Source organism: Erythranthe guttata, chromosome 14, assembly GCF_056151865.1.
Source record: "Erythranthe guttata isolate IM_541 chromosome 14, IM_541, whole genome shotgun sequence".
Lineage (NCBI taxonomy): Eukaryota > Viridiplantae > Streptophyta > Magnoliopsida > Lamiales > Phrymaceae > Erythranthe > Erythranthe guttata.
The window spans coordinates 10,616,818-10,634,616 of NC_142546.1; the positions used below are offsets into that span (position 1 = coordinate 10,616,818).

Genomic DNA, 17,799 nt, shown 5'->3' on the forward strand with positions numbered 1-17,799 from the left:
CTCGTAATGACGAGGACATTATAATGATTCCGAAAATGTAATCGTTACAATTTTCCGATCTTTGAAATGAGAGAGACGAGCAAGTGAAAGAACTAACGAACTTAAGCTGTTGGGCCCGGTCCAACTTAAGCCCGCTAGGATTTTATGCAAGACAATATAAATACTTGATTTATAGGTCTTGCACAATGACACAACATGAAACCCCAACCCTAGCCGCTCTCTCTCACTCTCTCGCTCGGCCGCCTCCACTCAACCACCGCGCCGTCACCGAAAAAATTGCCGGAATCGGCCATCCGTTGGCCGATCCCTTTCGGTATTCCTTTCCTTCTTTCTTTTCTTCCGTTTTTCTAACTATTACGTGTCTAGTGCCACGTGTTTAGTAGATCCAAGTATACGAGGTGAACTTCGAGAGGAGGAAGATCGAAGATCGAAGAATCAAGGAGCAGCACACGAGCCGAAGCCGCTCGCATCCCCACGCGCCGCCCGAAGACCGCGCCACACGCATGGCCGTGGCCCGTCTTGTCACTGCTGTCGCTCCACCGCTGCTGCCCCGGATTGTACGGATTGGTTTCCGTAGCAATCTTGTCTTGCTTAGTGCTCCTAGCTCACGCTTCAAGAGGTAAACTCACGAATTCATTGTTCTTGATTCGCTTACGTTTAAATAAAATGTTCATGTTCGTTCTTGTATGATTTTATGTGATTACATGAAATCGTTTTATTTGTTGCGAGCATGTTATTTGATTTAATCGCGAGCATGCTCATTGATTGAAATTCGGTTGAATAATTAAGCATGTATGTTGTTTTTAATTTCGCTGGAAGCGCAAAGGTACGCAATTAATTGATTTCAATTATCGGGCATGTGTTTATGTGTTTTAAATTGTTTAAATCGCATAAAATTTTTGTTTTCCACTGCGTACACGTGTTCGATTCCCAACAGATACAACGACTTTAGGGGTACGAATTTTGCAGCACAACAATACTCTAATTAAAACGAACAAAACGAGAGCGTTGAGCTTTCTTAGACACGCGGGAAATGATGAAAAATATGCTTTTGTATTCTATGAAGTGCACGAATGAATGAATAATTCTGTGGCAATGGGTTCTCTTTATAGGGCTGAAAAAGTTGTGTGCAAAAGACACAAGTTTGTGGAAAAGAAGGGGCTGAAAAGGTGCATACACTTTCACATGGACAAAAAACCAATTCGGTTGAAAAGCCACCTTTTGGATCAGAGGGAGCCACTTGGCGCACACGTAGATGATGATGCCCATGCAGTACATGCACACGCACGGGTCAGGCAGGGCGGCGGCGCTCGTGTGGCTTTCCACTATTTAAAGTGTTCTCATCAAAACTTTTTTTCCAATGTGGGATGACGTTTTTTCACCTCCCATTTCACATAAATAATATTATTTAAGTCTCCATCTTTAGACATTAATTTATCTTCTCTGAAAAGTCATTTTTGAGAAATTAACTACATTAGATTCATGAAGTCGAAGTATTGATCATAAATATTCTATTTATTTCCATTTTCCAAAAAAGAAAGCCACTTAAATATTTTATTAAAGTTAGGAATAAACCCACTTTTTTCAACATTTTCTTTCATTTAATGTATGTATGAAAATGTACTGGGAAAAAAAATATATGTATGGCAAACAACATTTCAATTATCCTAATTGCTAAAAACTCATCTTGTAAATTTTATTAGTAAAGTCTGAAAGGATCGACAAAAAACAAATGAATAAAACATAACTCATCAATTAAGGAAATGAAAAAAAACATAACTCATCAATTAAGGAACTGTGAGTTACAAAAATGTACTCTTTTATTGTATCAAATATTTGCTTGATTTTTTTATTTTTTTATATATAGTCAGCATGGGTTGTTCAATTTATCTATCCTTGGCATTTTATTTTCTACACCACATTTTATTTGATTGTCTTTGTGATTTAGTTTTTACATAAGAAAAATATTAGTCTTTATTGATTGATGATTGGTGCAGAGTGAAATATGTAAACTATACACGAGTCTTACAAAATATTGCATATTATGTAAGAAATACATCCTGAATAAAAAAAAAACTTTTTTCACTTTGCCTTTTGTCTGCAAATTCACGTAAAAATGTACACGTCGAAGTGGAATAGTATTTGTTTGTTTTCTTCCATATCAGGTATTGTGCTATTGTTATCTGCCAAGTTTGCAGTGTTTGAAGGAGCTCTCGACGTGTATTGTAGATTGTAGAGTGTCAGGCCATATGGTCAACACACATAAAAGTTCCGTCATCTTTGGCAAATCTTGTGCTACCGGTGACATTTCCCTTATTCGTTGGACCCATGGGTTTGTCAGTCAGGAACTTCCCATCACCTATCTAGGGTTTCCTTTGTACCGTCGGAGTGGTATGTTTTTTAAGACCCTCCTCCAGAAGATGAAGAATTGTTTGCAGGGTGGGACAAACCATACTTGGCTTTCGGGGGTCACCTAACCACGATCAAGGGCACGCATTCTTCTTTGACCTTGTACTTGATCCAGATCCTCCAACCTCCGAAGTATATTATTCAGTCTCTGGAGTAGTGTATGGCCCGGTTCTATTGGTGTTTATATGACGACCGATGTCCTATGAATTCAATTACATGGTGATCGGTCTGGTGACCTGTTATAGAAGAGATATTTTGGCAAATCGGGCAGGGTGATTTTTTTTTGCATGAACACTGGCTAGGCTATGGCCCTCTCTCTCACTCATTCCGATGGCCCACCATGGTCATGAGTTGGTCAATAGTTTTATTCGTGATGGTTGGTGGGTCAGCGATGAGCTAGGTTTGCTTCTCTTAGAGAATTGGGTTGACCGGGTTTTGAGAAGCCCTATTTTGTAGCACACTATAGACCTTCCGGGTTGGAAACCGATTTTCGATGGATGATTCTCTATTGGTACAGCTTGGTCGATGCTTAGACAACAGTATACTATTCGTCCCATGTTTAACATTTTTTTGTCCTCATGTGTAACTCTTACTATTTCTATCCTTCTCTGTCGTCTGGCCAATTTCTGTCTTCTTGTTGATTTGTTGCGTTATTCTAGTGGCATTGTTCTGGCTTTGAGGTGTACTTGTTGCCCAAATAGATCTTCAATCGAGTCATACGATCACATCTTTTTCTAATTTCCGATTGCCGAGAGAGTCTGGACACATTTATGTTTATTGTTTGAGCTTGCTCCTCCACACACTTCTCAGTCAGTTATATTCTCACCTGCACACATAGATCATTCCGCCATATATTTCACTTATGGTTTCAGCCAGCCACACGTACATGTTCGCTACACATCCTGTGTATGGATGTTTCTCTAATCTTGTTGTGCCGTTGGACTGCGAGAAATGATTATTTTACGCATTGCGAGTCACATTTGCACGCTTCACTACGCTTGAATCCTCCAGGATGCCAGATGGAGCGGTATGTCCCATGTTACTGCCATATTTGGATTTCACTACCGTCGTCGGCCCTTGACCTCAGATCCCGCCTATTATTTAAAGTCGTCCCCCTACTGCGTGTGATATGATCCAATCATGCATCGAAGCTAGTGCCGAGCTCACAGGATTGCAAACTCTTTCAATGCAAGCCGATGAAGATGGTGTTTTATGCGATATGGTGCAGAGATGTGTTAGTTGGCTACCAAATAGAGAGATCGATTATGAGATCGATTTTGATTATACTCCTTCTGTTATTTTTCCGGATTCGAGGACGAATCCTTTTAAAGAGGAGGAGTATGATACGATCCTAACAAGCTCAAAGATGAAGGATTGGAAGAAGAGAAAACGAGTGAGATTCATTGAGCCATTCGTGTTGGAAATAAAGAATGGAGGCTTAAATCATGCCTTTGAAGAGTGTTTGTTGAGGAATATGAAGAAAATGAAGAGGATAATTCGTTGGAAAAGTCGAATTCCATGCATCCCAGATTCTCGCCTATCTCTGGCGGTTTTACCATTCGGGTTATAACTCTCTCATATGACGTCCAATTTAAGTAATTCGAATTGATGTAAAATTCCAACTGGAAGTTCTACAACTTTCATGTTTTGAGAAAAGATAGATTTGAAGTTTAACAGTGTCGTAATTGAGCATGAAGTGCATGCACGTGCACAGCCAATTGTCTACGCGAGATTAGAAAGTTGATCGAGAAGTAGAATTCATGATCCAGTTATTTAATCTAATTATGAACGTTTTAATTTTAAGATTACTATGTTTTTTTATTATTTTAGAGTTCTTAATGATTATGATTTGCTTATTTATTAGTTTTCTTATTATAGTTTAGGTAGAAGTCATTTTCCTTGAGGAAAAAAGAATCTTTTTAGATCATATAAATAGGTTGCCAATTTGGCCTATTTTAAGGGACGGTTTTTAATCAATATTTGAGTATTTTGAGAGTTAATTCTCCGTTGCTATTCTACAACAAACATTGGGATTTTACAAAAGTGGATTCTTGTAACTTTCTTAGCGACATAATATTGGTTTCTGGTTCTTTATAACCACGGGGTCACTATTCCACATTGATAATAATGGTTTGTAGCTCTCTTTATCAGTGTGAGTCATCCCTCAACACCGACGGGGCCTTTCTGTCATCTTTGGCCATTGTTGGTGTCGGTAGCATCATCCGTGACATGACGTTGAGAGTTAAGTATTCAATTTATTAAAATATTAAATTAAATATTGGAAGATGGATATAACATAGGAAATTAGAGGATTTATTAAGTATCTTTTAATTTCCTATTTTCCTATGTTATATCCATCCTTAAATATTTAAAGGGTCGACAAACTGTACAACAAATTTTATTTTCACAATAATAAAACATACATGAAGTCGTTATATTGTTCTTTCGAAGGTATTTACACTGAACTGTACACCTGGTTATTTACACTAGATAATTTTGAACTGTGGATCTACACATGAATGCACACATACCCATGTGTATGTGTGTTTAATGGATACTTATTTAATCAAATATAATGTTCAAATCTATCTGATGTAAATAAGCATGTACATCTAGCTTCCAAATGTAACATATAAGTCGATATATTTATCTTTATTAGATAATGTAATATATGCAAAACACATAGAAAATATAAGGAGGTGTGCTTAGAGATTAAAGTTCAAATTGATGTTATAAATATTACTTTTAAGTAATAAATTTACAATCAAGTACATTGTATGCTGAGTTTTTTTGCACGTAAAATCAATGGTTATTAGCAGCAACAAAAATGAGATAACGAATTGGACACAATGAATTAGTAACAATAAAATAATTAGCATTTGATTATTACGCTCACACATGGTTCCCCTAATACGGAAATATTAAATATCGTTTGAATTTTAGTACAATTTTGACATCAACTGCAATTTACAACCTTTTCAAGTCTGATTTTAAAAACATGAAAATGGTAGTCCTTTGATTAACTTTCTAATACAATTTAAACCAGTTAGGTTGGATATCGAGTGTCAAAGTTACTGCGTGAATGAATTACATTTTAAATTTTAGATAACTCAAAACATCAGAGTTGTGGGCAATATTCATTGATTCATGCATATCTTTCTTATCCGACATCCAACTTTTGTGATTCTATTTGGATGAGGGAACTATAAATTCAGTATTTTGTGTTTTGCAAAACAGTTCCAAATTGATCAAAATTATCTTTGAAGTCGAAACGATATTATCAAAACTAAAACGGTATTTATCGCATTCCTATATAATATATTCTGGCATAATTTGTTTTTATATGTTTTTTTTGGAAATAAAATATAGGTCTTATAGTAATTTGAAGTTTGTGTACTAAAAAATTGCCAAAGTACTTTTATATTCATTTGTCATCTACTCATTTTTAATGCTATATACAACTAGTAAATTTATTTATTGTGTGTATCAGAGTATTCGCTCAATGTTGGTGACCCATTGTTGTTTCATGCACATGCTCTACATCCATGTTCCCATAAGTTGTACTTATTTTATTGTATTATTATATAATAAATTGAAACTTGAAGATACCATGATAAGTTACACACAAGTTATTTTTGTTAAATTTAATTTAATGTTTTGTAAGCCGCATCTAAACAAATAAATGTTTGAAGGGATGATGAACATTACAACAAATTTTATTTTCACAATAATAAAGCATACATGAAGTCATTATATTGTTCATTCTAAGGTATTTTTTTTCTGAATTGGTATGACTTTCAAAATGTCGATGGATTATATATAATTTTCTGAACTATGCACATGAGATAGAAATAAAAAGTTAGACACACTGGAAACGAAGATAGTAATTAAATTCATACATTCTCGTATTTTTATTTTTCGTAATGAAATTCATCTTTGGGCATTCTATATATTATATTCCATGCAAGCGTATAGATATATTCATAACGAGTCACTCTACTACTCTGCATTAATTAAACAAGTTCGTAGTCGAGGGGTTACGCCAATAATGAGGATACCAGCCTATCCCTTTTGAGACTCGCACTTAGTGTATGTGTATTGCGTCTATCAGTCATCGGTGTTGTGTTAAATCTGTTAGAGTAGGTGACCAACATGTGGTTGTGGTCTGTCGTATTTATTATGGTAATAAACGAACCTTTATTCGTATTGATGATAAAACAACTTGGCATTCTATATCTTTGTCCCTTTGTCACAAGCATAGATATAGTCCTTACAGTTATTACATGTACTAGTAATTGATCGTTAGGATCGTGAGATATTTACTTAAGTATTATAACTGTTAAACGTGCTTGTAGTCGAAGGGTTACGCCACCAATGAGGATATCAACCTTTCCCATTAAGAGACTAGCACTTAGTGTATGTGTACTGCATCTCATCCATAAAAAGGTTGGTGATATCGGCATGCATAAGTGGGTGCTTGTAAGTTGACGAGTTCACTGAACTCCCTCACCGTAGAAATCTCTAAGTGGTTCCCAATAATCGAGTAGAGATATTTATGGTATAGTTGTACACCATTAGTCCTTATGACCTAGACATTACCGTGACTTCACTAGAGGACCAGCTGTATCGTGACATGTCCCTGAGTTCCACCGAGGACCATCCCAAGGGCCAGTGTTCGTGCAGTCCGAAATCTAGTGGGAGGTATGCGCATTGTACTCGGAGATTCGATCGCTAGAATAGTCTTGGATGTCCTGTGTGTTCTGAAAGTTTGTAATCATTCTAAGTCTCTGGCCAGAGCTAACTAAATGATGATTTGAGAATTCGATTCTCTAAGTCATGCATGTAACGATTACAATACTTAGAACAATCGCACCGTTATTGAACAAATAAAGAGGTCTCGACGAACCAATGACTCTAGTTCAATCGGGACATATGTATCGAAGGGACCGTACTATGTTAACTATATCTGAAGGTTGTTGTAAGCACTTCATTTGTATCTAGGGTATGACGCGTAGTTGCTAGACGCCAATCTTGATTTGTTGGGTGATTAAGGTGAAACGAGCTTCATCCTAATCGTAACTCTAAGGGACGAGTTTTGACCCCAAAGGGTTGTGGGCCCACGGCTAGCTTACACCTGAACCATCGAGGGTCACACTGCTCGTGCACATGAGATCTTTGAATAAACGGTCAGGGATAAAATGGTTTATCTTTGCATGATTTGAAGTCAATATGATTGGGTCCAACATTCGTAATTTGGAATTATGAATGAGAATAAGAAAAGGAAAAGAATAGGAAAACGTATTAGTGAACTTTCTAAATCGGGAAGTTTCCAAATTTAGAAAGTGCACTGAATTAGGGTTTCCACTTTTGGAAAGATGGAAATCGAGAGTTGGCACTCGTAATGACGAGAACATTATAATGATTCCGAAAATGTAATCGTTACAATTTTCCGATCATTGAAATGAGAGAGACGAGCAAGTAAAAGAACTAACGAACTTAAGCTGTTGGGCCCGGTCCAACTTAAGCCCGCTAGGGTTTTTTGCAAGACACTATAAATACTTGAACTATAGGTCTTGCACACACACACAACACGAAACCCTAACCCTAGCCGCTCTCTCTCTCTCTCTCGCTCGTCCACCTCCCCGCGGCCTGTGACGCCCGCCTTCTATGAAGCGTTTGTCAAATTACTCTATGAAATTACCCGGTCTATTTTTTTTTCATGGATAATACTAATTACTAATCAAACTATAGTTCATAAAAATACGTACGATTTATTTATTAACAACCTCACTTCTAGCAAGGTAGAGTACAAAGGTTCCGGACATTTACAACAGCAGCTTCTAGCTTATGAGATTACAATATTCTAACATAAATAAGCTCAAACGCTGATATTTATAATACAAGACAGCGATTATTCTTAACTTAATCGAACCATTATTTTACAAATATAAACAAGGTAACTACTCGGACGGGAAATCCTTTGATTCGTTCAAGCTGTACCTGTCTCTGAGAATATGAGAGAATAAAGTAGGGGGATAAGTCATAGAAGACTTAGTGAGGTGAAATATAAGAATAACGAGTTACGACATGAACCGAGAGAAAGTATGATGATCGAACCAATTGGTGATATCGGAAAATATAAGCGATTAAAGATTATCCATCGATTGGAAATTCCAGAATAATAGTAAGGATAATCAATCGATTTTCCGATCAATAGAGATAAGAATACACCTACCTTGTGACTCCCGTAGCCGTTTACTACCTTATTCACCGAGCAGGGAATGACCCTGTAATGCAATGTGGCATGCCCGGGCGCATGCCGGTTTAGCCCGAAACCCAACTAACCTCCAGTTGTGTACGGGTCTAAACCTATGTGGGTACTGTTGGAGAGACTACCCACCGTCGGCCCGATACCGCCCAGCGGTCACCTCCAAACAGCCCCGGGCCCATCAATATCCATTGTCCTTGAGGCGTCCCAAAAGGACTTCATCGATCATATAAGAAGACCATATTTCTGATTATTTCAGGATTTCAAAGACAAAATAATTCCGAAGAAATGGGATCAAGTGAAAGGTTTCAAAGAGGGCTCGATGTTTCAAGATGTGAAGTTTAGATAATTGAATAAAACTTGAAGGAAACGATCGGCTTCAAAGAATTTCAAACCGATCACTCAATAAGTACTATTCGAAGGAAATGAAAACAAAGAGTTAAACACTCGATACGATAGCATTTCTCAAATAATCTCAGGCTCAACATCATCCAATCAATTTCAAATAACGATAATCAAATGATAATGAGTAGATCAATTCAATGAAAGGGAGCAAAATTCAAGAACTCGAGCGATACAATTACCCGAGTTTATCATATTCCCAGAAAAGGTCAAGCAAGAGAACCCTCACCTCGTCCAATCAAGAGTACATGTCGATCACGGTTCCTCGATCTCAAAACCTATGCAATATTTAAACTATAAGACACCAAATTATTTATTAAAATAAAATGATATACACTCTACGTTTTCCTAGCTTTATATGTTCTTAAGGTCGAATAATTCACTTACCAATTAATCTAACCCCGTAACTAACATCAAAACTTACCACATAACCATCATGTTTATGTTACCAGGACGAAGACCAATAAAATATGTTCATATATGACGACTTTCTTAACATAATAATAAAACGTATGTGCTGCCACAGTTTATTCAAAAATTCATAACAAATTCCACATTTATCCAAATTGCTAACATGGTATACCAAATGAAAGCTAACAAATAATACTACGAGTTCACAGAAGACTTCCACCCCTGATTCTGAACCAAAAATAGCAGAATTTCCAAAAACCAGCCTATAACAGAACTGTCGAACATTGAAAATTCATTTCTGGTACAACTTATTTGAAAATTAATAACATGCTATACATATCTTCGAAACAGAACAAATGATATACCAAATTAAAGCTAAGAACAATATCTACAAGTTCAATGAAGACAACATTCTCAAATTATGAGCACAACATAACTAAAACAGCCCCCGAAAAGGTTTATAAAAACTGCCGGTATTTACAAAAATCCATTTTCTGGCAGTATGTTTGAAAAATCGTAATAATTCGAAATGTCATCCAAATTTAACAAATAGTATATGAAATCGAACATAACGACTTCATCCACAAATCGACAGAAGACATTGAACTCAAATTATGAATCAAATATACAGAAAACAGCCCCAAAAGAATAATCATACGAGCTGCCAGAATTGACAGCTTTCAACGCCCATATTCCTCCGTTCAAAAAGCCTATAGAACTCAATCATATGGAACGAGCTTCAACATATAATTAACGTACTCCAGAAAATCTATGATGTTTGAGAAGAAACGATTTTAAATTCGAATTCCAAAACTCCCAAATTCTGTTCCGAAAATCAGAGTAACAACGACAAGTTTTATTTTCGAAAATCTTTGAAGCTACTATAGTGTTAAAATCAGTTTTCAACAAGGGTTCTAAAATTGGGGAAAATTAATAATTCTAACAATTTCATCCTATTCTACAATTTTCATGAAGAAACGAAATCGAAATTCGAAGCCAAAATACCTCAAATCAGATTATTAAATTAACAGTAGGCAATCGTCATCAAATCAAAGGGGTCGGAATCTCCACCGAACTAAAGCCTGTAAAACCCCCGCTCGATGAAACTTCACCGGGAAGGTCGTCAAGTCACCATCTTTTCTTCGATGATTGAACCCTAGCCGCCTCGTATTCTTAACTTCTCTCTGTGGTTTTTTTGATATTCAATCTCTTGTTGGGTGGTGCGCAGTTTATATGATGAGTAAGAATGGGAGTGATGAATGAAATTGAGACGAGATGAGGAGGTATTTATCGGAGGAAGAAGACGATGATGACTCTACACCTCGAGACACGCGGCTCTGCCTCAATTTTCCAAATAAACAAAATTCCATTCTTCTCAATTATCTGATAGATGTAAACTTACGTCATTTCCTTGGTTACTAAGTTGCTAGTTTATTATTTATACTTATACCCCAGATTTATCTACTAATATCACTTCAGCCACCTAAATCTAACTATATTATTATATTACTCTCATTAATGAATAAACTTCAATAATATACATATATAAACTATTATTATACCACATAATATAAATTAAGGGGTGTTACACTCTCCCCCTGTTAAAGAAATCTGGTCCCCAGATTTACTTATTGTTAATATAATTACCTGTGTGGAAAAGTTCTGGGTAGTGATTTCGTATCTCTTCTTCTCGTTCCCATGTAACCTCTTCTATATCGTGATTTCTTCACAATACTTTCACCAATGGAATCCTTCGATTTCGTAATTCTTGAAATTCTATTTTTTTTTTTTTTTTATCGAGGATACGAACCGGTTGTTCTTCGTATGACATGTTGCCTACGAGTTGGAGTCCTTCATGAGAAATCATGTGAGGTGGATTTGGATGGTATTTTCTGAGTTGAGACACCAGGAATACATCGTGAATATTGGTAATATTGGGTGGAAGGATTAACCTATAGGCTACATGACCTATACGTTCATAAATTTCAAAAGGTCCTATATAACGTGGGCTAAGATTCCCTTCTTTTCCAATACGCTTAAATCTTTTTTTTTTCTTGGCGACACCTTGAGAAACACCATATTGCCAACTTCAAACTTGATGTTCTTTCTACGCCCATTGCTCTATTGCCGATCTTGTGAGGCTTTCATCCGTCGCTTGATGATATGCACAAAATAGCATCTTGTATTAGTTCCGGCCTTAGCGCTCTTTCTCGACCGTCTTTGGTTGCTCTCCATCTATCGAGTTCCCAATGCAATAGAGATCGACCTACCATATAGCGCCTCATATGGTGCCCACTTGTATGGTCGTCTGGTAAGTGTTGTAGTACGCGAATTCGATTAACGGTAACTTTCTCTATAATCCATGGCACATGCTCTCAATCATGTCCTCCAAAAATCCAATCACTCTCTTTGATTGCCCATCCGTTTGAGGATGTGCAATATAACTAAATTGAAGTTAAGTTCCCATGTTTTCTTTCTTATGCAATCTAATTGGGCATGGTGCTTATGCAACCAATCCATCCCCAAAATAAGATCATAACCTATGATTAGAAGATTTGCACAGTCTTCTTTACTCTCTAACTCAATAGCACAAGCTCTACACATACTATATTAGTAAGTATGTTGGAGCCTATTGCAGTGCTCACCTCAAAATTATAAGGTAATGGTTAGCCTTCTAAAACTAACTCATTTGCGAAAGACGATACGATAAACAATGAGTTGTTCCGGGACTAAATGAGGTTTACCGCATTTACCAAGTAGACAAACATTACCTTCTACGACAGCGGTTGGCTCGGCAGTTTCGTCCACCCCAGCAAGTGCATAAGCGCGGGCAGGAATTTTGGCCTTGCTTTGCTGCTCCATTGGAGCCTTTCCTTTTTGTCCTTGTGGAATATGAAGAGATTCTTGTCTCCTACGACAATCACGTGCGATATGATCAGCACTTCCACAAAGAACACACAATCCTTTCTTCCTTCGACAATCATTTTCTTCATGATTGGAGAGTCCGCAAAATCCACACTTCCTCTGCATCGCTAGATGAGGGGGAGCCCCGCTTTGATGATTTGACACTGGGTTACGATTCGTAAAATGTTCTTGATCCCTTCGTGGATATTTCGGATCCGAAAAGGGATTTCGATTTGAATTTCCTCTCAAGTTTGTAAATTTAGTTCTCTTCGCTCGCTCTTCAAAGTGGGTCAACTCTCGCATTTCCGACTCGATCTGCATCGCCTTATTAATCGTCGCGCTATAATTTGTTGCATCCGACGAAATTATAGCCCAACGAAGTTCTAATTTCAATCCTTCAATGAATTTGCGTACTTTGCGAGTTTCATCGTTCATATAGTGTGGAGCATAGCGAATTAGATAATTGAAACGAGCTTCGTACTGTGCCACCGTCATTGTGCCTTGAGTAAGATTCATAAAGTCCCTCTCTCTAGCATTTTTCACCACTTGTGGTATGAACTTCTCATTGAATTCTTGGACGAAGTTAGCCCAAGTTCGAGCAGTATTGTTTTGAGCCCACTTCTGATTCACCACACGCCACCAATGACGTGCAGTTTCTTCTAGCTGGAAAGCTGCATAACTAACCTTTTGAGAGTCAGAATAGTTAGTAACTTCAAAAATCTTTTCCAACTCATTAAGCCAATTTTCTGCCTTGCGATCATCGGGCTCGCCTACGAATTTCGGTGGTCGAAATCGAAGAAATCTCTCAAACCTTTGGTCCTCCATAGGCATCGCATGTTCGGCCATTGGCACGCCCGTCTGTGGTGGTTGTTGACAGAATTGCATAAATTGTTGCCACATAGTTAGCATTGATTGTACTTCTGGCGTTGCTGCCTCTCGAGGAACTTGTGGCGCTTCGGTCGCTTCGTGAGTCTTGGTATTATTTGGTTCCATCATTGTTTCATCGTCTTCGGGGCTATGAGACGAACCTTCATGACGATTCGGAGATAGTGCAAATGAACATGCTTGAGTTAGGTTCTCGGGAAGTTTCCCCAGAAAAGACATTCTGGGTCGGGTTATACAAGGTCAGGTTATATAGTTAGTGTCAATTGACTTGATATCAATTATGCGCGACACTAACTCGGATTAATCGAGTATAGAAGTATACGTACGAGCACGAAAAATATATAGAATAACCTAGAAAAGGGATCTTTACTGAATGATAGTTATCATATATACTCGAATACGAGTTGGATTTACAAAATTTAACGAGGTTACTATGTATCAGCTCTTAATACCTACCTTACATCGAATAAATAGCATATATCGAGGCACATGACTATAACCATGTGCTTCAAAAGCCCCTATTCACATATCTACGATAGACAGGCTTTCTTACTATGCATAAAGAGAACATCATAAATGCATATGCTAGATAAAACAGTCGACTACTGTAGCAAACATTGTGACGGCTTATGAGAAGACTACGTAGCCTAACTCGATCGTAATCAGATTCAACATATGTGATAGCGCATGTAGGTTCATTATTAATCACTAAAAGAGGGAATAAGTCGGGATCTACGTCGAACGCATTCTCCAAAAGGCATCTAGACTTGCTAAATTCGTAATTTGTGGAAGAGCCTACCCTAAGCTCTGATACCACCTGTGACGCCCGCCTTCTATGAAGCGTTTGTCAAATTACTCTATGAAATTACCCGGTCTATTTTTTTTTCATGGATAATACTAATTACTAATCAAACTATAGTTCATAAAAATACGTACGATTTATTTATTAACAACCTCACTTCTAGCAAGGTAAAGTACAAAGGTTCCGGACATTTACAACAGCAGCTTCTAGCTTATGAGATTACAATATTCTAACATAAATAAGCTCAAACGCTGATATTTATAATACAAGACAACGATCATTCTTAACTTAATCGAACCATTATTTTACAAATATAAACAAGGTAACTACTCGGACGGGAAATCCTTTGATTCGTTCAAGCTGCACCTGTCTCTGAGAATATGAGAGAATAAAGTAGGGGGATAAGTCATAGAAGACTTAGTGAGGTGAAATATAAGAATAACGAGTTACGACATGAACCGAGAGAAAGTATGATGATCGAACCAATTGGTGATATCGGAAAATATAAGCGATTAAAGATTATCCATCGATTGGAAATTCCAGAATAATAGTAAGGATAATCAATCGATTTTCCGATCAATAGAGATAAGAATACACCTACCTTGTGACTCCCGTAGCCGTTTACTACCTTATTCACCGAGCAGGGAATGACCCTGTAATGCAATGTGGCATGCCCGGGCGCATGCCGGTTTAGCCCGAAACCCAACTAACCTCCAGTTGTGTACGGGTCTAAACCTATGTGGGTACTGTTGGAGAGACTACCCACCGTCGGCCCGATACCGCCCAGCGGTCACCTCCAAACAGCCCCGGGCCCATCAATATCCATTGTCCTTGAGGCGTCCCAAAAGGACTTCATCGATCATATAAGAAGACCATATTTCTGATTATTTCAGGATTTCAAAGACAAAATAATTCCGAAGAAATGGGATCAAGTGAAAGGTTTCAAAGAGGGCTCGATGTTTCAAGATGTGAAGTTTAGATAATTGAATAAAACTTGAAGGAAACGATCGGCTTCAAAGAATTTCATACCGATCACTCAATAAGTACTATTCGAAGGAAATGAAAACAAAGAGTTAAACACTCGATACGATAGCATTTCTCAAATAATCTCAGGCTCAACATCATCCAATCAATTTCCAATAACGATAATCAAATGATAATGAGTAGATCAATTCAATGAAAGGGAGCAAAATTCAAGAACTCGAGCGATACAATTACCCGAGTTTATCATATTCCCAGAAAAGGTCAAGCAAGAGAACCCTCACCTCGTCCAATCAAGAGTACATGTCGATCACGGTTCCTCGATCTCAAAACCTATGCAATATTTAAACTATAAGACACCAAATTATTTATTAAAATAAAATGATATACACTCTACGTTTTCCTAGCTTTATATGTTCTTAAGGTCGAATAATTCACTTACCAATTAATCTAACCCCGTAACTAACATCAAAACTTACCACATAACCATCATGTTTATGTTACCAGGACGAAGACCAATAAAATATGTTCATATATGACGACTTTCTTAACATAATAATAAAACGTATGTGCTGCCACAGTTTATTCAAAAATTCATAACAAATTCCACATTTATCCAAATTGCTAACATGGTATACCAAATGAAAGCTAACAAATAATACTACGAGTTCACAGAAGACTTCCACCCCTGATTCTGAACCAAAAATAGCAGAATTTCCAAAAACCAGCCTATAACAGAACTGTCGAACATTGAAAATTCATTTCTGGTACAACTTATTTGAAAATTAATAACATGCTATACATATCTTCGAAACAGAACACATGATATACCAAATTAAAGCTAAGAACAATATCTACAAGTTCAATGAAGACAACATTCTCAAATTATGAGCACAACATAACTAAAACAGCCCCCGAAAAGGTTTATAAAAACTGCCGGTATTTACAAAAATCCATTTTCTGGCAGTATGTTTGAAAAATCGTAATAATTCGAAATGTCATCCAAATTTTACAAATAGTATATGAAATCGAACATAACGACTTCATCCACAAATCGACAGAAGACATTGAACTCAAATTATGAATCAAATATACAGAAAACAGCCCCAAAAGAATAATCATACGAGCTGCCAGAATTGACAGCTTTCAACGCCCATATTCCTCCGTTCAAAAAGCCTATAGAACTCAATCATATGGAACGAGCTTCAACATATAATTCACGTACTCCAGAAAATCTATGATGTTTGAGAAGAAACGATTTTAAATTCGAATTCCAAAACTCCCAAATTCTGTTCCGAAAATCAGAGTAACAACGACAAGTTTTATTTTCGAAAATCTTTGAAGCTACTATAGTGTTAAAATCAGTTTTCAACAAGGGTTCTAAAATTGGGGAAAATTAATAATTCTAACAATTTCATCCTATTCTACAATTTTCATGAAGAAACGAAATCGAAATTCGAAGCCAAAATACCTCAAATCAGATTATTAAATTAACAGTAGGCAATCGTCATCAAATCAAAGGGGTCGGAATCTCCACCGAACTAAAGCCTGTAAAACCCCCGCTCGATGAAACTTCACCGGGAAGGTCGTCAAGTCACCATCTTTTCTTCGATGATTGAACCCTAGCCGCCTCGTATTCTTAACTTCTCTCTGTGGTTTTTTTGATATTCAATCTCTTGTTGGGTGGTGCGCAGTTTATATGATGAGTAAGAATGGGGGTGATGAATGAAATTGAGACGAGATGAGGAGGTATTTATCGGAGGAAGAAGACGATGATGACTCTACACCTCGAGACACGCGGCTATGCCTCAATTTTCCAAATAAACAAAATTCCATTCTTCTCAATTATCTGATAGATGTAAACTTACGTCATTTCCTTGGTTACTAAGTTGCTAGTTTATTATTTATACTTATACCCCAGATTTATCTACTAATATCACTTCAGCCACCTAAATCTAACTATATTATTATATTACTCTCATTAATGAATAAACTTCAATAATATACATATATAAACTATTATTATACCACATAATATAAATTAAGGGGTGTTACACGGCCACCGCGCCGTCGTCGCCAGAAATTGTCGGAATCGGCCATCCATTGGCTGATCCCTTTCGGTATTCCATTCCTTCTTTGTTTTTCTTCCGTTTTTCTAACTATTACGTGTCTAGTTCCACGTGTTTAGTAGATCGAAGTATACGAGGTGAAATCCGAGAGGAGGAAGATCGCAGATCGAAGAATCGAGGAGTAGCACACGAGCCGAAGCCGCACGCATCCCCATGCGCCGCCCGAAGACCGCACATGAGTCACACGCGCCGCCGTGGCTCGTAGTCCCGCTGCTGCTGCCATTCCCCGGATTGTAGGGATTGGTTTCCGTAGCAATCCCGCTTTGCTTGGTGCGCCTACCTCACGCTTCAAGAGGTAAACCTTCGAATCAATTGTCGATAGATTCGTTTAAGTTTAAATTGGATATGTATGTTTGTTATTGTATGATTTTATGTGATTACATGAAATAGTTTTATTTATTGCGAGCATGTTATTTGATTTAAACGCGAGCATGCTAGTTGATTTAATTTCGATTTAGTAATTAAGCATGTATGTTGTTTTTAATTTCGCTAGAAGCGCAAAGGTAGCAATTAATTGATTTCAATTATCGGGCATGTGTTTATGTGTTTTAAATTTGTTTAAATCGCATAAAATTTTTGTTTTCCACTGCGTACACCTGTCCGATTCC

The 17,799-nt window shown here is 37.2% G+C and overlaps 2 long non-coding RNA genes across 2 annotated transcripts; both read right to left on the bottom strand.

Moving 5' to 3' along the window:
* Positions 1 to 8,143: 8,143 nt before the first annotated feature.
* Positions 8,144 to 10,863, bottom strand: LOC105972557 (uncharacterized). Its single transcript, XR_016029583.1, has 2 exons — positions 10,496 to 10,863; positions 8,144 to 9,357 (listed from the first exon to the last, which is right to left on the bottom strand). It is a non-coding gene; the product is annotated as an uncharacterized LOC105972557 (long non-coding RNA).
* A 3,335-nt stretch (positions 10,864 to 14,198) lies between these two features.
* On the bottom strand, positions 14,199 to 16,941 carry LOC105954689 (uncharacterized). The gene is made up of 3 exons (XR_016029582.1): positions 16,534 to 16,941; positions 15,300 to 15,395; positions 14,199 to 14,453 (listed from the first exon to the last, which is right to left on the bottom strand). It is a non-coding gene; the product is annotated as an uncharacterized LOC105954689 (long non-coding RNA).
* Positions 16,942 to 17,799: the final 858 nt, after the last annotated feature.